Source organism: Budorcas taxicolor, chromosome 16, assembly GCF_023091745.1.
Source record: "Budorcas taxicolor isolate Tak-1 chromosome 16, Takin1.1, whole genome shotgun sequence".
Lineage (NCBI taxonomy): Eukaryota > Metazoa > Chordata > Mammalia > Artiodactyla > Bovidae > Budorcas > Budorcas taxicolor.
This window is the reverse complement of record NC_068925.1, coordinates 69,509,461-69,531,859: the sequence shown is the minus strand read 5'-3', so window position 1 is coordinate 69,531,859 and position 22,399 is coordinate 69,509,461. Positions and strand designations below refer to the sequence as shown.

Below are 22,399 nucleotides of genomic sequence, written 5' to 3'. Positions count from 1 at the left end.
GTACACACACACACACACACACACACACACACAGAGGTTATCAGACCAGACTTCTTACCCATTGCACCTTCTCATTTGATATCATCCTTGTCTTCTGCCTCATGCACAAACAAGGTACGCTTTTCCCATTTCTAAAACAAAACAGGGCTTCCCTGATGGCTCAGTAGTAAAGAATCTGCCTGCTAATGCAGGAGACGCGGGGTCGATCCTTGATTGGAGAACCCACATGTCCCGGAGCAACTAAGCCTGTGTGCCCACAATACTGAACCTGTGCTGGAGAGTCTGCGAGCCACAACTCCCGAAGGCCACGTGCTCCAGAGACTGCTCTGCAACAAGAGAGCCACCACAACGGGAAGCTCACGCACTGCAGCTGGAGAGTGGCCCCCTCCTGCCACAACTAGAGAAAAGTCTATGCAGCAACGAAGACCCAGAATAGCCCCAAAATAAAATGATAAAAAATGAAACAAAAACTTGAAAATTCTCTCAAGAACTTCTTTTCCCCTAAGTCATTCTCCCATTTCTCAACTTATTTTTATAGCAGAACTTAAAATGAATTCTCTAAAATTTCTACTTTTTCTTTTGAATCCACTAAATCAGGCTTTTTACTGACACTGCTTTACTAAAACTGCTTTTATCAAGGTCATCTCACTTTGCTACATCCAATGAGCAGTGTTTAGTTCTTCTCATATAGTTCGTCTTCTCTGAGTACCGACCACTTCCCTATTCTATCTATGCCCATTCTACATCTAATACCATAGCTTTAAATACCAATAAAGAATCTGTCTGCAATGCCAGAGACCCAGGTTTGATCCCTGGGTCAGAAAGATCCTCTGGAAAAGGATATGGCTACTCACTCCAGTATTCTTGCCTGGAGAATCCCACGGACAGAGGAGCCTGCAGGCTACAGTCCATGAGATAGCAAAGAGTCAGACATGACTGAGCGACTAACCCTTTCACATTCATATATTGATGACTCCCAACTTTGTATCTCTAGATCCAAATGGTACCCTAGTTCTAGAGCTCAAACCTATATCCAAATGTCTGCTTCTCGTATCCATTTTGGTGATTAACAGGCATTTTGAAATTAATGTATCCAAAACCAATCGCCTGTATGTTCCCTCCCAGACCTACTTCTTTACATTGTTATCTCAGTTGATTATAACTCCATTCTTCCAGTTCCTTAGACCAAAAACACTGATAACCTTTACACTTTTTTCTCGTTCATGTCACATGCAAAGCAACAGCAAACATGGTTGGCTCCATTTTCAAAATACATCCAGAATCTGACTGCTTAGATTCTTCTTCCAGAGCTCTTACACTGGCCCAAGCCACAATCATATCACGCCTGGATTGTGTGGTAAGCTCCTAAATGGTCTGACTTCTCTTGTTCCTGGTGAGTCCATCTCAGCGCAGCACTGGCCAGATCCTGCTAAGCCTAAGTCAGATCTCCACTCCTCTGCCCAGATCCTTTCAGTGATTGCCTCACCAGGCCAGAGTGCAAAGCAGAGCACTTATGATTGAAGACGTCTGCTGTGATCAGTCCACCATTAAGTTTTTGATCTGAATTCCTGCTCACTCTCTCCTAGGCTCCCTGACCTTCTTGCTATTTTCGTTCTTCCTTCTTTTCTGAAAAGTTTTGTCTGTTTGGACACACCATGCAGCACGTGGGATCTTAGTTTCCTGACCAGGGATTGAACCCGTGCCCCCTGCAGCGGAAGTGTGGAGTCTTAGCCACTGGACCCCAGGGAATTCCCATCTTTGCTGTTTTCTTAAACACTTACCAGGCGCAGTCCCACTTCAGGGTCTCTGCCCTGCAGTAACTGCTGCCTTTGCCTGGACTATTTCCTTGCAGTTTTCTGCATTCCTCTCTCTCACATCCCCCAAGGTCACAATTCCAATGTTCCTTGTCTAATGTTTTAATTCTCTCTGATAGCTTCTCTCTCCCTTCCATTTATTTATAACACAAACTTTATGACTTAGCACCATATGGCAGATGGTGTATTTTATTCATCTGTGTTGTTCATTGTCTCTCTTCCATACTAGACTATAACTTTGTGAAAGTAGAAATTTGTGTCTCTTTTGCTCTTCCCCAGCACCTAGAGCAGTGCCTGGCATGTCCTAGACACTGAATATCTCTTTACTGAGAAATTAGTGAACTAAAACGTAAGCTCATAATTTCAAAAAGAGCATCTGTACTCATCCACAGGCCAAAGGGATAATATAAAACTCTTGCATTTTTAATGGAAAAAAATTTATAAATATTCTTGTGATGACTTTGTTAAGGCCTATCCCTCCTCCCACTTGATTCTGAGTAGCATGAAGACTGGAACTGAGTCTCATTTGCTCACAGTTGTCCAGGAGCAACTGTGACAACTGAGGCTTGTTCTTTGGACATTAAGTGTAATTGGAGGAGGGCACACCAAGTAATCAAGATACATAATATTTTGATACAATATTTTTAAAATGTCAAAGTGTAAAAATCTGATGAATAGCATATCAAAATAGGATTAGTATTCCTGACTGTCTTTAGCTTCAGTCTCAAATTTGGCTTCACTTGGTGCTAATTTTACCTTTTTTTAACCTATATTTATATATATTGACTTGATTGATTGATCCGAGCATGGCACATAGTAAGTGTTGGTTGCTTTAGTTATTAATGCCAAAGCATAAAGGAAGGTCTCTAAGAGATAGGTTTCTCATACTCTGTACCTTTGCTGGCCTTCATTTCTTTGTTCATGCAGCAAATGGTTATCAGGTGGCAAAAGGTTATGAATGTGTGTGTGCATATGTGTATAATAATTTATTAATTTAAACATTCCCCACACACTATAAACAGTTATTTCTGCTATCACCCCCATTTTACAGATGTGGAAATTGAGGTACAGAGAGATGAAATGACTTGGGTGCGTTCATAGTAAGTGGCAGCTCTAGGCTTGATAGTGGCAGATCTTCTGTGGATAGGAAGTCTGGTAGTCTGTGCGGCACCAGGATACATTCCCGGAAAAGGGAATCTGAGCAAATTCTTTTTACTCTTATAGAGCAAGTTCACACAGACACCAAAATAAATCATGAAAACCTAGGAAAAAACATATGTCATGATCTAAACACTAGGCTAGGGAAACTAATGTGGAATTATTTTATGAAGCCTGTGAAACATATGGAACACGTTACAAAGCAGGGTCATTAGTTTCTTTGTTTTTTTTTTTTTTTGTTGTTGTTGTTGTTGTTTTTGTTTTAAAGTACAATTGGCTTCAGGAACCAGGGTGTAGTATAGAAGAAAGAAGAATGAAGGAAGGAGGTAAATTATCCTACCCTCTACAGTAACAGAGACAGGTTGCTCTGATAGTTTCCTTATCATTATATACCTTTTAAAATGCTTTCTCCTTGTGAGAAATAATTCATGGTGCCCTTATGCGAATGCAGGCAATCCACTAAGCTCTAAATGGTTTTGTATATAACAGGTAGGATCCTGTTATATACAACAGGTAGGGATTACGTGCTAGAGATTATTTGTAAGTCACTCATAGCGAATACCATTGGTGTTAGCTATACTAATTTGGAATAGTGCTTCAAGGCTATTGTTGACGTTTATCACCAGAAAGATAGCTTACCATTTAAAATGTATAAGCAAGCTTTCAGGAAATAACATTAACACATTTAAGTGAATATCATCTCTACGCCATTACTAAAAGCACCATCTCCCCTTGCTTTGTGCAAAACAGTGAACTTTTATTGCATTTGGTGAATATTGGCAGTAACATAAGTAAATCTTTGAGAAATGGGTTAAGGGTAAATAATGTGAGAGGCCTGTAGGTCTGGTCCAGGCTTCTGTCAAATTACTGTTCTTGTCCCTTTTCCTAGTGCATGTGAGGTTTGTGTGTGTGCTACCCTTGTGGCTCAGATGGTAAAGAATCTACCTTGTAATGCAAGAGACCCAGTTTCAGACCCCAGGTTGGGAAGACCCTCTAGAGAAGGAAATGGCCACCCACTGCAGTATTGTTGCCTGGAGAATTCCATGGACAGAGGAGCCTGGCAGACTACAGTCCACAGGGTCGCAAAGAGCTGGAAATGACTGTCCACTTTTTGTATTTGCAAGCTCTGTCTTAAAACAAGTTGCATAATATTTGGGTAGTGACATGGTTTTGAATTCCAGGTGCTTAGATGACAACTTCTGGCTTCCCTCTGCCCTTCTCAAAAGTCATCAGCAAAGTGGGCTCCACCTGGACTTGAAGCCACAGGCTTCCCCTCCTGAGCTCCTAAGCTGTTCACCCTGGCAGACGAGAAAAAAATAAGAAAATAAAAGTGCATCCACCCCCAGGCTCCAAGTGGAATTTTATATTCTGATCTGACTCCTTTTCACAGGTGTTGAAATAAAGTCAGATTTTTTTTTACTTCCCTTTTACGTGATTTTCTGAGGCTCTTTGAAGTCCCAGAGCGGACCAACAGCTTTACTTAGTTGTTTTATGAGACCTTGTAATTGCTGTCCTCCTGTGCCGTTTTGTTCTGTGTGTTCTTGAGAGTAGAACTCTTTGCTTTTTGGAGTATGTGAGGAATGATCCCTGTCCTAAATTACTGAACGCTTCATTGGAAATAAAGAGGCGTTTTAAAGTTGTGATTTCACATAAAAAGGGTCTTCTCTAGCAGCACAATTTGAAAGCATCAATTCACTACTCTATGCAATGTGGATGACTAATAAGGACCTACCATATAGCACAGGGAGCTCTACTTAGTCTATAAGACCTAAATGAGAACAGAATCTAAAAAAGAGTGGATATATGTGCATGTATAAATGACTCATTTTGCTGTATGGCAAAAACTAACAACATTGTAATTCAACTGTACCCCAGTAAACATTTTTAAAAATAGTAGTTATTTCAAAAGATGGGGGAGGGACATAGCCCCAAAGCATCATTTTCCAATGTAGACTAAAATCATTTGGTATCTCCCAGTAGGAAAAAAAAGAGTCCGAGAGCACTGAGACCAGACTTCTTTGATATTTCTGAAGTCGAGCGCAGAGGTTTGAGAGAAAACCCTGGATTTATCATACTGTTCCTGTTAGGCAATATCACGATGAGTTACAGTCTAATGTTACAAGAGGGCTGAAGCAATGAGTGTGGCAGCCTTGTTAAATCACTCTGCTATCAATCAGTTCTGTGACCTTCAGCAAGACACTTTTCTGGGACTTGAGCTTTTCTTTTTCTCTAATTCTTTTCTTCTACCTATGCAAGAAGAAATTTAAAAGTTCACAGATAAAATTTCATTCATTTGTTCATTGGACATTTGTATTGACCATCTACTTTTGTGCCAGACTGATCACAGGGTACCAATGATTTAGCGGCAAGCAAAGTAAAACTTGGTTGCAACACTGTTGGAGTTTACATTCTAGTGGGAAGAGGTATGCATTATTCTAAAATCATAAAAAGAAAAATGTATAAATATAATAACTTTAAAGAGTTAGGGGAAATGCTTTGAGCCATGCAAGCATTTTAAAGGGAGAATTGAGCTAGTCCACCATGATTCTATTTTATGCAAGGAATAGTTTAGGAAAAAGAAAATGTTTATGACAAATTTTTTTTTTCACACAAAAACAGTTTTATTGAGTCACACAGAGGAAATCATATATCTTTATTTCATGGTATGGAGAAAAACAATTTAGTAGATTATATAAGAACTCCTTGAAGGTAGAAAACCAGTTTTGTACAGAGAAACCAAGCTTCTAAGGACTGAGTATGGATGAGCTTCTGTGTGAGTGAGCAAATGGGCTACATTTGTGAACAGGCTTGAAGGTGTAGGATAAGAAGAGGGAATGGTGAGTGGAGAGAGCAAGATGACAGACAGGAGGCAGTATGAGAGGGACCCCTACGGGGCTTCCCAGGTGGCACAGTGGTAAAGAATCCGCCTGCCAATGCAGGAAATGCAAGAGATGTGGGTTCAATCCCTGGGTGAGGAAAGATCCCCTGGAGTAGGAAATGGCACCCCACTCCAGTACTCTTGCCTGGAAAATTCCACAGAGGGGCCTCGTGGGCTACAGTCCAGGGACTTACGAAGAGTCATACATGACTGAGTGACTGATACCTCCCCATGCCCCAGATCCTTTAAGTCTTAAAGCTACTCAACCCATATAGTGTTTCTACAGAAATTGATATAGAGGTTGGACTTTGTGATTCTAGGTAATAGGCCAAGAAACAGAGATCCTGAACTGTCAGGGATCTGCAAAAAGTGAAGCTGGGGTCTCTGGGTGTCACTAAGGTTAAGTTCCATAAGATTTCTGTGAGGCAAGAGGATTCAGCAAATATCAGTGTTATACTCCATGTTCTATTATATGCTATATTTAATAGAAGACAGCCAAAGAGAAAATTCGCTCTGCTTTTTTGCTACTAAAATGGTATCTGTTATCTCCAGTGACTGTACTCAAATCCGCTGAGCCTCATCTCCCCGTGGGCTTCAGTTCACCTCATGATATCTTCTGTTATGTACACATCTCTTTCTATAGACCCTGGTGGAAACCTGCTCTCTCAAGGATTTGAATGGACTTGGAAATTGGGAGAGTACCACTTCCAAGAGCATTCTTTATGGAGTGTGGGAACAGATGGATAAATTCATCCCCATGTGGATAGTTCTAAGATACATTAATATACTTTTTATAAACCCTCCAAGAACAAGCCCAAGTTGTCCACAGAAGTGACCTCAAAAATTAGCTTTTCCCTCCTCCTTAATTTTCCCTCTTCCCTCTCTCCTTCTAAGAATTGCTCCTCAACTGGACTACCTGGATACAAGTCCTCATATCAGGATCTGCTTTTGTAGGGAACACTAAAGATGACAAGCGTTAAAATTGGTGTGTATTTGAAAAGAAGAATATGGATGCTGCTCTCTGTTTTTCCATTCCTGGATTTGTTTATGCCTTTTTGAATTCCAAAGTACTATTATTATTGTGTTTTATCTTTGAAATTATTCTTAAAGTAAGAATTTTTATTATCCCCATTGTACAGGTGAAGAAATTAAGGCTCAAAGGAAAGAAGTGAAAAAGTAACTTGCTCAGTGTTGCACAGACGTCGCCCACATGGAACTAAAATTGGTTATTCCGCAGTCACATTCCACACATGGAATGCCTACCGTGTGCTATGTCCCAGGCTAGCCACTGGGCCTTGTTATTCTTCTTTCCCCTGGGTCTCCTTTCCAGATCTCTGTAGGATCTCTCTTCTACTTGGGCTGATCTAGGCCTGATCCAGAAGAGAAGGGCACTCCCTCTAGCATCTGGAACGACTGGTGGACAGGATACTAAGATTCCTTTCTTCTTGAAGTTGCTCTTGTCCCAGTGGCCCAGAGATATAGTTCCTTCATCTTTCACCTCAGAGGTATCTTTATGGACTTCATTTCACTCTTCACTCTCAGCCAGATGGCCCAGGACCAATAATTCTGAAAAGATTCCTCTTTGAAAAGTTTGCCTTGGTAGTTTTCTTCCCTGATCTCTCTGCTTGGTAAGTTCTGAAAGGTTGTGATTGAAATTATTTTATAGAATGTATCTCAAGGCTGTATTGTCCATGATCTCTCCTCGGTGTTTTGAAGTGTGTTGACTCTTAGATAGGCCTTGAATGAATATGAAATTATCCTTCCCCCACAGACAGCAATGAATCAACTACAAATGGTTTGATTTCTGAAATGATCCCTAAGGCTGACATAAGAAAAGGATACTGACCAGAATCAATAATGCTGGACTATCAATCCACAAATTACTATGCATGCCTTGATTTGGAATTGGGAAATAAGAAGGATAAAATCAAGATCACTTAAACATCTGTATTGTTTTGCTATGTATATTATAAAAGTATACTGCAAATGGCATTAGAAGTTTGCCTTATTTTCTACCCAACATGAAATAAAAGAGCACACATTAAAAAAATTGTCAAATGGACATTAATCTTAAAATATTCCTCTGCCATTAGCAGAGCAACTAAAACAGATTTTTGGTTTCAGGCTTCATAACATTTAAGAGAGAAGTATTTTAAGCTGAAAAATGTCTTACGCTAAAAGTCTTCACGGTACTTATTTCATTTATATAGAATTTTGAGAGTCTGAAACCCCACTTTCCTAAAGGATTAGTGTTCTTAATGATCATTTTCCAAAATTTATAGCTGCTGTTTTACTAAGTTCATATTTATTACTTTGTGTAAAGCTTTTTTTTTTCCACTAGCAAAGAACAAAACAACACCATAAAGAGCAAACACAAATTCTAAGGTTTACAAATTCTTTATGACTTAAATATCTTATGTCATAATGTCACCATAGAGTACTTAGGGATTTTATGTGGTATGGAATTTTATATGGAATAGTAAAAGGAAATAAATTATCATAGGTTGTAATTTTTCATATATATCTATATATTTATATATCAAACTGTATTTGTATAATTATATATATAGTATGTATAGGTATATATAAAATTATGCACATATATATATGCACAGATGTCTTCCCCTGGATTCCCTTGAAAACTGAATGTAACAAAAGGCTGCGGTGCTAATGCATTTTTGGAAAGAGAACCCCAGGGTAAGGACTTCCTTGGTGGTCCAGTGGTTAAGAATCTGCCTTCCAATGCAAGGGATGCAAGTTCAAGTCCTGGTCAGGGAACTGAGATTCTCACATGCCTTGAGGCAGCTGAGCCCCTGCACCACAACTATTGAGCTTGCATACCCCCACTAGACAGCCTGCATTCCACAGTCTTCAGAGCCCACGTGTTCTGGAGCTCATGCACCTAAGCTAAGACCCAATGCAGCCCCAAATAAAAGAATAAATAAAAGTTAAAAAAAAAAAAAGAATTGCAAGTTAACAAGAGTGAAGAAAAGGGCAAGTGTGGCAGCGAACAATGGGAAGCACATCCAAGCTGACATGTTATCATACTGACCACTGCTTCGCAAAGAGCCGCAGTGAGACGTAGCCATGCCGTCAGCTGGGCACCTACTTGGCCGTGTGTCGTATGGCTTACCCAGATGGCACGGCAGAACCTTGTATCTCTAACAGCCCATCTCAGGGAAGAAGTGAGATGACATTTATCTTCCTGCTCTCTTTCATTTTCTGTTTCTTGTTGGTCGCAGTTGGACTCATGAGAGTTGATGCACATACACTTAGAAAGTTCTCTCATCCGGTCCCTTCAGCAGCTTTGGGGAAGCCATCACAGTCTGTGCAATGTGTGCTTCTAGAAGTGGTGAAAGGAACCAGGGGCTCCATATATTTTTGCTTGTTTGGTCTCAGGTATAAAATCACACATCAGACCCACAAGTAGCTCTCGGGGTCAGAAACTGGATGGAGGAAGTTGCTGAGAGCCTGGGAGTCAGGTGAGGTCAAGAGAATGTAGGTAGGAGGATAAAATGCGATAATACAGTATCAGCTAGTCAATCTCAGATGCAGCCTCAGTACCAACATAATATATGATGCATCCTCAAACCTCTGCACTAAAGAAAGAGAAAGAAGTATTATAAGCTTGTACAGAATACAATATGAAAATATGCCAAACTTTGGAATGGGTGTTTATATTTCCTGAGATCCAAGTTAAAAATCTGAAAACAGAGTAATGAAGATTTATTTGGGAGACTTGGCTTAGGAAGCTAAAGAAAACCATCTTTATCTGTCATCCTCTCTTTCACTCCTTGGATTAACCACTTGCAGTAAAAATTTGTCTTGAAATAGACAGGAGAGTCTTCCAAACAATGCCAAGAATTGGATGCTTAGTAAGAGCTGTCTCCCAGAGCAGAAGAAATAGATCTTTGGATTTTAAACAGCTTCCCCCTAGGCTGCCTGTAAACAAAATGAGGTAGGAAGCCAACAATACAAGTGGAGAAGTTGAATCAATAAACCTGAAACTCAGAAAACGGCAGTGTGAGTAACAATCTTTCAGATAAACAAGGCTGAGAATTATAAGTGCTTAATTTACATGTATTTTCTAGGTACTGTAGGAAGAGATCTATATAGGAAAACATACATTCTAGAAATCAAAAAGATGAGGGTTCAGAATATTAGACCAATATTCTTATAAACAGAAAGTCATTATGTAGTAAAGTGTCACGAGCAAGTTGATTTAAAAATACCTAAGGGGCAGGTTTGGTCCCTATATGTGTGCACAGTGCATACCCAGATCTACCACAGTGGATGTCTTGGCGAGGCTTTCTTTATATTGTGGCACTTGGGCATCTAGGGCTTTTGGGTCTGTGTGTAACTGTCTAACTAGCAGCTAGGGACACTGCCCTCCCTACCCCCTCCTCAGCTCGCTCAGCTCCCCCATTGCAGCCCAGCAGAGAGAGAGTTTGGCAAGGGATGGAGCAGGCAGACAGAGGTGCTAAAGCCACACTCCCTGCCCAGGCCAATCTGATCAGCATCCCATGCCAGCAATTCGCAGGTGAACAGGTCAGTGTGGAGGACATGCAGGCAGTCTTGGAAGCCTATGGGAGCAAACCCTGCTGAGTGGGCAGTGTGTGCCAAGTTCGACCAGTACAAGTGTCCCTGAAACCTGGAGAATCAAGGAAATGGAAAATTTAATCTCGTGATTCTATGGGTGAAAGACATGGCAACAGTATCCATGATCGCACCGACTCCTGCGGCCTTCTGGGTATGCTGCAGGGAAATCTAAAAGATATTATTCTTCAAACTTCAAATCAAGAAGTCTGAACGAATCTTGAGGGAAAACCAGTGTACCTACATCAACGATTCCATTGGCTTACATCGAGTACAGACTATCAGCCATACAGAACCTACCCTGAGCCTTCACTTGAACAGTTCTGCTGGGAGCCAGCGTGAGGAATCCCACCCATGGCAAAGGTCATGAGGAAGGAAGCCCAACAAAACGCAAAGGTGTGATCTGGCTTCAGGGGTTCCCCCTGAGTTTTCCTGAACATCTACCCCCAAAAACCAGAGTAGGCCTGATTTTATTGTACTGTGCTTTTCCACTCTTCTGACACTCTCTGGAAAAGTTAACTTAGGGCTTCAGTCTTCTGCATTTGAAAGGAATGTTTCAGCTCAAATCCCCTCTGATAGCTCTCTAACTTGCCTAACAGGTTCCCCCGGAATTTTTACAACTTGTGAATTGTTTACAGCCCCCCAACCATGAGAGGCACAAAGCTTAAAGCATCTTAAAGATATAGAGCCTTTTCTAAAGAGCTAAAAATCATATTGGTGATGGGTTTTCACCGTTGAGTCAATGACTGTTGCCAAGCCTCCATATTCTTTATCTTTTAACACCTGAAGGATATTAATCAATGTAATTGGGATATAGAAAAAGGAATATAGTAGTTTTGATGTTAGCAACACTAGACTTTTGAGTTAACTACTTTCCTTTTGTTATAAATCACTGTACTCCTTTTACTTGTTGTAAATTGTTGTGCCTTTGCTATGTAAGAATGTAACTTTATTTAGTGCTTTCTGAGAGTGGCACCAGACTTTGGGAACAACAAGACAAATAAGTCTTCTGGTTGAAAAACCCTTATCAGAAAAGGGCCGTAAAATGTTAATTGGCCCTCTGGCCAGAAGATGATGTAAATCACCTAAGACTTGTGTATACAACTAGGTATGCAGAAAGAAAGCCTGGTTTTAATAAGAGTCAGGGCTGCTGATGCTGCATAATTTTATATTATCCATTGATGTCTATGTACATAAAAAGGTATAAAAGGCCTTTCTGGACAATAGGGGATGGGCCAGCCGCTGGACTGGTTTCCCCCATGTCTTTACTCTATTTTCTGGCTGAATTCCCATCAGGGGCATGGAGGCTTGCCATGTCTACTTACTTGCCCTGGCTTTTAAGATCCACGTGAGAGGAAGCCTAAGGTGGGGCACCCCCCCGCTATTCAAGAGGACGCCGGTGGCCTAACATAGATGGTGCAAGTTCCTTGTCTGGAACTTTATTGGCTTTCCATGTAAACCAAGTTATTCAGCCTCTTTTCTCCACTAAATTTTCCTACTACACTATTTCTTCTTAATCTCTCTTTATATTTCTAAATAAATAAGCTTTCCTCGCCTATGCTGTTCACCCTTCGAATTACCCTGGATCCACCGGGGCAGGACCCCGGCACAGTTCGCCTCACCAACTCGATAGACATGAGTTTGGGTGAACTCCAGGCGTTGGTGATGGACAGAGAGGCCTGGTGTGCTGCAATTCATGGGGTCGCAAACAGTCAGATACGACTGAGCGACTGATTTGAACTGATGCCTTTGATCAAAGAACAGGATGTAAAAACAGTCACCCTGACATACCATAGCAACTCTGGAATCAGGACTCCACCTACAACTTCAGGATCACTGGAGAACAACTAAGGAACACCAAACCCTCAGAGATCTTACTTTAAGTTCCAGGAAAAGTTTTGCCTTGGGAAAGGTCTCCCACCATTTGCTGTCCAGTAATACTACTCCTTGGAAGGAAAGTTATGACCAACCTAGATAGCATATTCAAAAGCAGAGACATTACTTTGCCAACAAATGTCCATCTAGTCAAGGCTATGGTTTTTCCAGTGGTCATGTACGGATGTGAGAGTTGGACTGTGAAGAAAGCTGAGCACTGAAGAACTGATGCTTTTGAATTGTGGTATTGGAGAAGACACCTTGGACTACAAGGAGATCCAACCAGTCCATCCTAAAGGAGATCTGTCCTGGGTGTTCTTTGGAAGGAATGATGCTAAAGCTGAAACTCCAGTACTTTGGCCACCTCATGTGAAGAGTTGACTCATTAGAAAAGACTCTGATGCTGGGAGGGATTGGGGGCAGGAGGAGAAGGGGATGACAGAGGATGAGATGGCTGGATGGCATCACTGACTCAATGGACGTGAGTTTGAGTGAGCTCCAGGAGTTGGTGATGGGCAGGGAGGCCTGGTGTGCTGCAATTCATGGGGTCACAAAGAGTCGGACATGACTGAGGGACTGAACTGAGCTGAACTGAATATACTTTACAAGGCCAATGCTTAGATCATTAATACTGTAAAGCAGATGTTAATTATAAGGCATTAAGTAAGCAAATAGTGCCCTAAGCTACTATAGAAGAAAAAAAAAATCGCACTAACTTGTGATTTTAAAATACCAAATCAGGGGCACCACTGCTTTTACTCTCAAAACCCACTGGAACCATACTTTGAATGTTGATGAAGGTGTTCATGGTTTTTGGAAACGCGTTCTCTGAATTGTAATTAGAAACAAATAAATGTAATACAAGACATCAAACCACATGTCTAGTTACTTGAAGGACTAAACATAGATGTCTTCAATATACTTTGTATGTTCTTAATATTTGAAGAGAATTCTTTACATCTGTGCATTTTAGTTTTCCAGTATTACTTTACAAATACCTGTTCTATAAATAATAAGAGTATTGTAGATAGAGAAACTTAAGGCACATTGCCATTTGGTAATGAAATAAAGGACATAAGATTTAGAAAAGTACATGTACCCAAACCCACAACAAACCAAAATTAGAAACTCATGTCTATTTTGTGTCCAGTGGTCAAACTTTGTCCTGCTGCCAGAATTGCCAAATAATTTTAATAAAATGGATTTAAACATAAAAAAATAAAAATCAGGGGCAATTAACTTTGGGGTGGGATTCTAGAAGTACCCATTAGAATTCTAGATAAAGAAGACAAACATGCAAACTCTTGAAATGCACAAGCTTTCAGGAGATAAAAATATCTTTGTGGTGGTTGGTGGTTTTGCTGCTAAATCATGTCTAAGTCTTGTGACCCCACAGAATGTAGCCTGCCACGTTCCTCTGACCATGGGATTTCCCAGACGAGAATACTAGAGTGGGTTGCCATTTCCTTCTCTAGGGGATCTTCCTGACCCAGGGATTGAGCCCAGGTCTCCTGCACTGCAGGTGGATTCTTTACCACTGAGCCACCAGGGAAAGCCAAAAATATCTTTAGGAATGTCTTAACTATGTGTTTGATATTCTAGGAAGATCTAACAGTTTTTACATTATTTGTAGTCTGGTGGCAAATCACTTATAATTTGTTAATGTTAAATATATATATATATATATATTTGTATCGTCTGTTAGAGATTGCTCCATAGAAATGAAACCTCTACATATGGAGTTTCAGGTTTATGGCCTGTGGGCAAATCATGCCTACTGATGTTTTTCAAAATATTTTCAAAATTAGGAAAAATTATTGTAGAAATTTACTATCTGGCCATACTAAGTGCTCAATCGTTCACAGCTGATACTGGCTGGAGATAAGTGTAGCAAGGGTGCCCTTGACACGGGTGCTCTTCTGTTACCTCACTTCATGACTATTCTATTGAATAAACTTCATCGTCTCCTGTAGGTGTAACTGTGCGCCTCCTCAAACAGCCACCTTGAAGGAAATGAATCCAAAGAGATTCCCCCGAGTGTTCATCTGTTTGACTGTTGGTGCTTGCTAGTTCAGCATGGTTGGTCTTCCTTTGGCTCTCACGCGTTCCTCGTTGCCATCTCTGGCCGTCCCTCCAACGTCGTCTCTCTCACAAGCGCCATTTTCGGGTATTGCCTGTGCATTCTTAGGGCTCTTTCCACCCACTTCAATTTGGGATTTGGTCTTCATCCTCTCCCTTGGTACTGAAAGCTAATTCTAGTCTCACAGGTTGATGCATCCCAATGTTGTGTGTGTGCTCAGTCACTCAGTCGTGTATGACACTGTGCAACCCTGTAGACTACTCTTCATGGGATTGTCCTGGCAAGAATACTGGAGTGGGTTGCCATTTCCTCCTCTAGAGGATCTTGCAGATCCAAGGATTGAACCCACATCTCCTGAGGTTCCTGCATTGACAAGCAGAGCCTTTACCTCTGAGGCACCTAGAAAGCCGAAATTGTTGTGGATTCATCCAAGTGACTGAATGTGACTGACTTCTTATTTTCAGTATGCCTGTGGTAGAGAGATTGTATGAATGGGCCCAACTTTCCGTGCCTCTGTGTATCCACATCTTTTGATACTGAATCTCTGCCATCTCCAAAAACACACATTGACTCTGGGCTCAGCTGTTGCTGCTGCTGCTAAGTTGCTTCAGTCGTGTCCAACTCTGTGCAACCCCATAGACAGCAGCCCACCAAGTTGACCCAAATAGAGATGTTAAAATGCACTTGTACATTTACACTTCCTCTCTTGTTTTGATTGACTGGAAAACACATTTAAGCTGGCCAGAGAGTTCCTGAGCTCACTTATTGAAGGGTTATGAAAAACAGGTGCAAGTGAAGACACAAGAGTTCAGTTTTCCCAGCTATTGAGTTATATGAGTCTATTCTATATCAGCTTGCAGAGAGCTAACCTCCCAAACATAATAAAGATCACAGAGTCACCTACTTGACATGCAGCTGTTGCCCAGATATGACAATCTGACAATTCTGGAATTGTCATGCTGACCTATAAAATAATCAATAATAAATGTCTATTATTTTAAGCCATTGAGTTTTAGAGTAGGTGTGTTACATAGCAATGACTAACTGATACAGTGTCCCAGTTAGTGAGATATTGGTTGTACTTACCATATAGTTTTCTCATGAAAACAAATCTGTAGGAAGAGCTTGGGCAGCTATACATGTAACAGTACACCAGGAAAATATTCTTATAATATTTTGAAGTTCTCAGAAGTAAAATAATTTAATTGAAGGGTTCCTTTGGGGTAGGTTGTTTTTATTTGGGAGAATGTGAACATGTCTCGTCTAAAAATTGAACATGTTCTGGGGACATTCAAACCCAATGTTTGTGTTGCAAATGGCGTTCCAAACCCATTTCCACATAGGTACAGGGATCATGGGCTGGCATACAGAAAATATTTCAAAACAAACCATTGCATTCACTGTTACTTTGAGGTCTCTATGCAGGAATGCGATTGAAAATAAATGCATCAGGGACCTCAGAAAGTTTGGCAGTGCCTTTTAGATACTTATCTGAGCCACACAAGTTCGGAATCTGGGATGGAAATCTCCTAAGAATAACCATTCTCATGAAATTTCCAATCCCTCTTTTTTTTTTTTTTTGGCAGAATTTAAAATTCCGTGGAAATGGCTCATGTTGCAAGACTTCTGTGTGGTGCTGGCCAGCACCAGGCAGAAGGGTAGCCCAGCAAAGGAAAACCAAACCAGTGTGGCTGCATGTTTTCACGCCTTTGAAAAGGTTTGGGTTTGGCTCAAACCAAGAAAGAGCATTTGAGGTTTTTATTTTGTGCCAATTCCTTCAAATACCATTCACCTGAATCATGGAACTTTGTGCATCAGGAGGAAACAAACCGTCAACCATCATTAACCACTTGCTTATCTCTCAATCCCACATTAACCAACCATTCGTCATTCCCAACATGACTTTCACCCCAGTAGCTTTCACCCTCTCCATCCTTGGGTCACTTCATCAGCCTTCTCATTTGCAAATATATAAGGTCAGCAAATGTTCATGACTTAGGACTTTTTCATCCACTGGTCTAATTCTAGGATGCTAATTTAAAGAAATCTTAACTTCTAGACTCTAAAACCATTTACAGCTCTGAATTATGTGACATCTAATAATATGGTAATATTTGGATTTGAAATGCAGAAATTCTTTCCCACAAAGTTAAAACAGGATAAAGATAATCTGATTATTTTTCAAGTTGCCAGTGACTGGGTACTTCATCAGATTGTAGCATGAGATGGTACTAATGAAGCAAAGGTCAGGGGTTCATGTCTCTGTCTGGTCCAATTAGCATTATTATTTTTCACCTTCCCTTTCCATTCCCCTCTCTCTCCTACCAGTTAGTGCAACTGTGCAAAGAGACGTCCAGAAAAGAGAGCATGGAAAGGATTCAGTGACAACTCATTCAATTCTGCATGAAGTCAGTTTATGTGCACTCGCCCCTTATGTGTACACATACGTTTGTGCCTGGCGAGGGTTATTTTGGTATATGCAGGCATAAATATGTGTCTGTCCAATTTCTCTCACTCCCACATGATTTGAAAAGCGTGCATTGTTTTAGTCAGATGGAAAGATTAGGTTACCTGAATACCGGTATTTAATGTACATTATCACATTTATTATCATATCAAAACCAGATGTTTAAAATTTGGGCTAGAAATTCCATAACACGGGTTGTATTACCTCAGGGTCACCCGACCGCCTTATGCTCACTGCTCAGCTGTATTTTGTTACGGCTCTAATACAGCAGTAATGTGTTTCCACAAGTCTTAGTCTGGTATTAGATGACATGTGGGCTAATTTTGGTGGGTTGAGCAGACTGGTAGGGGGTTATACAAACCAGAGCAATTTGCTTTCCCAACAATAAGAAAATATGTGAAGAATTATTGTTAATGGTCAAAGCACCCCCGTCTCTCTCTCTCTCTCTGGCTTTGGCTCCTTCTCCTAACCTCTCCTCTTCTCTCCTCTCTCTCTGCCTTTCATTTTTTTAATCTTTGGTTTCTTTATTTAAAGTTTGTTGTCCTTTTCATTGTCTCCAAATGCCCCTCAAACTTACTCCAGAAACAGGAGCTGCCTCTAATTACTAATTTTCTTATCTCTGCAAAAGCTATTGGAAACCTTCCTCTTATTTGCGTGGCTTGCATTGCTTCTGTACTGATCAAATTCAAACAAGCAAGCTCAGAAAAGTGATAGCATTCTTGATTTAAGAAATTATAATCAGTACAATTTAGATAAGGTTTTTTTTTTTTTAAAAAAAAGGAAATAAAAGCCCATGTGGAACCAAGCCAACGATTCATCTGTTTGCATTAATAGGTTCCAGCTATGGTACTACAGGCACGGAAAGCCTGCTCGCCACTGCACTTAGCAAGCACATGAGCTTAAAAATAAACTTTGACAATGTAGATCTCTTTGTCCTTTCAGGAATGGAAAACATTATGTACTTCAAAGCATACTAAGCCTGATTTTAAAATATAGTTGGGACATTATTACTGTGGCAATTGGGAGTGTCTTTAGGCTGCACACAGTACATGATGCTTTGGGTGCAGTAGTACTTGAGCCACAAACTAATGCGAGTAAATGATTCTGGCAATTTGGATATGCTCATTCACAAGGAAGAAACTTCTGCCTTTTGAGTTCTCTGGGACAACTGTGACATAGTTCCTCCTTTCAATGAGGGAATTTCTTCCTGAACCAAACCGCAAAAACAGTGTTTGAGTAGCACATTTTCACTTGCATACAGCAGCGTTTGTTCACTTTTGAGTGTTTCTGGACAGGAAATCGATCTACAGGGTAACATTCACACACAAAAAGGAAACAGTATGGGACAATGTCTTGTTAGTACAAGTGACTCTGTTTGGGAAATTACGGACAAGAAGCCTTGGAGGAAGAACGGCATTAAAGATCAAAAGCATGATGACTCCTGATGAAAACATCCCCAAATGATGAACCCACGAGCAAAAAGGAACTTCTACTGTAAGTATTTTTGTGATAATCAAGTATCTAAATATTTTCAAAATTTCTAGAGTATGTGGAGTTAGATTTCCAAACAAGTACTTGATGTAAGGAGTCTTCATTATAGTCAAGTCTATAATTAAACTCATTGGGTGATTCCAACAGAGGATTAGTTACTGGAATTTTTTCCATGACCTTGAAACACAAATAAATTGCAAGTTGACATGGGCATGTTTTATACAATAAGCATGTAATATCAGGCTTTTAATGTGTGATATATTACTCTGGCAATGTAAAATTGATCAATATTTGTATCTATAAATCCCCTTACATTTGGATTCCAGTTATTTAAATGATATTTACTTTGGTTTTGTGTTATGTTTAATCCTGCAATTGTGTTTTTTCATAAATAGTTTGACACATTATTTGTAATTTGCTTAGAGAGAATATTAGTTCTTTCCTTAGTGAATCTAATTTATATACAGTAGGGGGGAAGAGATGTGTTAGAATTTTGAAAATGGGGAAGAAGAGATATGATAGTTTTAAACTTGAAAGCTAAGGCATTTGAAAATGTTTACATTTGCATAATATATTGGTAAGTAATTCTGAAAATCATTTAGATTTCTGTATGTAAGACTTATAACTCCATATGAATATTGTTACGGTCTTGGAAATGTGAATCAAGCTCATCAATAGCATAATGCTATCTAATTATTAAATATAGCTAAGTCCATATTTAGTGCCTGGCACAGAGTACGTACTTGCTAGTTGTTGCATATTGAGTATAGGCTGATGTTGGGTAATAGAACAGGTATCCTGATTGTACAATAGTCATTTCATATCAGGATTTCACTTTATGAACTTACCCATGAATGTGTGATTAAATTGTTTAACAAAGAACTGTAGAATAATGGTGTTACATTGTTTTGCTGTCTTCAATCAGGAATAGCTTTAAAAATCAAATTTTGAATGGATTTCTATTCCTGGTTGTTTGTGTAACATTGTTTATCTGAAGGGGTATCATAATGCTTCTGGAGCAATTCAGTATATAAACTATCAGTTTAGTTCCAATTAGTATGTGATTTCCAGGAGCTAGTTTGTGGCATTGAGACTTGGAATTAGCAATTTTGGAGCCCCCTCTGCTGAGGATTGATGGGTAGGTCAGGACACTGGCCAAATCCTCAAATGAGGAGATCATTTTTTAGGTGTAAGGGACATGAAAACAAACTGAGAGGTGAGTAGATGAAGAGATTCTTGGAGTCAAGCCAAGTGTTTTTGGAATGAAAGAAGAGAAGCAGAAAATATGGAAAAGGCATAGAGTGGGAGAGAGCTGGAGAGGCAATGGAAACCCATTATAGATGCCATCTCTGTCTCATGTGATGCCAGATAACACTGTTCTAGGACCTCAGTTTTTTCCTAGGTCACTTGCTATAGATACTTATCAAACTAAATACATGTCCTTCTACTACCACAAGTAGGAAATAAGAATGCTATATGCATGATTTTGTTGTGTCTTATTAGAAGTGATGGGGACCTTTGAGTAGGAGATGATGGAAGCTGTAACTAAGCAACAGCTGTCATCAAGGTAAAAGATTTTCGAATAATCATATATAATATTTAGATAAGCTTATATTATCCCAATAATTGTTCGGTTTAGTCACCTACTTTCTATGTATTTTTATAAGTAATTTATCCAGGCATATCTATCAGAATGTAACTATAATTAGACCAAGATATTCTATAGGAATCATTTAGAAGTTCTTTTAAGAATTAAAAGGTTGGCTGATATGCTGATATTGTCTGCATGAGCACTTTTTCACATTAAATTCATCCTGATTTATTAGGCAGGACTCTGAGACCTCAGTCAAGAAATGATGCAACATTGGAGGAGTCTTAAGCCTTCATTTTTAAGGAACAGAAAAGGATCTGATTATAATCTGAAAGCCAATGTATGGTAGACTGATTTTAAGGATTATCTTCAAAAGGAAAATGTAGGTTTAGGATGTGTCCCTCCCCCCCACCCCCACCCCCGCCAGTACTGATCAGAATATAGTTATTGATAACAAAGAATAATTGGAATTTTTATGGCATAGTATAATCTTTCCTAGTTAGTTGTTTGACACCAGAAATACCTATTGCCGAACAGTTTAAGATTTGCTGTATTAGGAGGAATAAACTCCTTGCTACTCCTACTGCTGGCAGATGAGGAGGTTCAACATGCAGGGAAAAGAAAACATTTTGAATCAGACAAATGTGCATTGGAATTCCACATTTCTCATTCATAAACTGTGTGACCTGGAGCAAATCACCTAAACTCTAAATGTGTGGTTTCCCATACAGAAAATGGGGTTAATAATTATTCCCTTTTAGATTTATTGTAAAGATTAAGTGAGATAATTTATGTCAACTGCTTGGCCTGGTAAGATGGTTAAACTACATGAGCTTTGGAGACCTGTCTAGTTTTCTCATTCTAGTAATTCTAGACATTTGCCTGCGTGGTGCAAAGTCGCTTCAGTCAAGTTCCGACTGTGCAATCCTATGACCTGCAGCCTGCCAGGTTCCTCTGGTCTGTAGGACTCTCCAGGCAAGAATACTGGAGTGGATTGCCATGCGCTCCTCCAGGGAATCTTCCCCACCCCAGGATGGAACCAGCCTCTCTTCCATCTTCTGCATTGGCAGGCAGGATCTTTACCACTAGCGCTACCTGGGACGCCTTCCGCTCTGCTAAGTCACTTCAGTCGTGTTCGACTCTGTGTGACCCCATAGCCAGCAGCCCACCAGGCTCCCCCGTCCCTGGGATTCTCCAGGCAACAGCACTGGAGTGGGTTGCCATTTCCTTCTCCAATGCATGAAAGTGAAAAGTGAAAACGAAGTTGCTCAGTCATGTCCGACTCTTAGCGACCCCATGGACTGCAGCCTACCAGGCTCCTCCATCCATGGGATGCCTTCGACATTTAAAATAACCTAAATTCCTTGCTTGTGCTAAAACGCTATTCGAACATGCAACTCAGTAGAAATATCTATTCTCCATCTCGTGGGCTCCTCATAAGAAAATTGTACAGCAAAGCTATTACAAATGTAGTAAAAGAATAAGGCAATCAGAATGTATGATTTGAAAGTAAAAAAAGGTTTTTGTGATGTTTTTGATGTGTTCAGTTCAGTTCAGTCGCTCAGTCGTGTCTGACTGTTTGCAACCCCGTGGACTGCAGCAGGCCAGACTTTCCTGTCCATCACCAACTCCCGGAGTTTACTCAGACTTCTGTCCATTGAACTGGTAAAGCCATCCAACCATCTCATCCTCTGTCATCCCCTTCTCATCCCACCTTCAATTTTTCCCAGCATCAGGGTCTTTTCAAATGAGTTAGTTCTTTGCATCAGGTGACCAAAGTATTGGAGTTTCAGGTTCAGCATCAGACCTTCCAATGAATATTCAGGACTGATTGTGATGTGTTAGGTGGTCTAAATTAATTTGAAAGACTGTTCTACAGTCTTCAATGACTAAGATGTTGGCCTTGGCTAATGAATTTCCTCTTTCCTGTTTTTAACGCACTTTAGGAAACCCACCATAGCCAACAAGGTAATTCTCAGGAGAAATGGTTTTGGAGAGTTTCAGTTCAGTTCAGTTCAGTTGCTCAGTTGTGTCCGACTCTTTGCAACCCCATGAATCACAGCATGCCAAGCCTCCCTGTCCATCACCATCTCCCAGAGTTCACCCAGATTCACGTCCATCTAGTCCGAGATGCCATCCAGCCATCTCATCCTCGGTCGTCCCCTTCTTCTCCTGCCCCCAATCCCTTCCAGCATCAGAGTCTTTTCCAATGAGTCAACTCTTCACATGAAGTGGCCAGAGTACTGGAGCTTCAGCTTTAGCATCATTCCCTCCAAAGAAACCCCAGGGTTGATCTCCTTCAGAATGGACTGGTTGGATCTCCCCGCAGTCCAAGGGACTCTCAAGAGTCTTCTCCAACACCACAGTTCAAAAGCATCAATTCTTCAGCACTCAGCCTTCTTCACAGTCCAACTCTCACATCCATACATGACCACGGGGAAAACCATAG

General features: G+C 40.4%; 1 pseudogene; it reads left to right on the top strand.

The window, feature by feature from the left end:
* The window catches only part of LOC128061303 (cysteine dioxygenase type 1-like), an 81,373-nt pseudogene extending 69,076 nt beyond the window's left edge, over positions 1–12,297 (top strand).
* Positions 12,298–22,399: the final 10,102 nt, after the last annotated feature.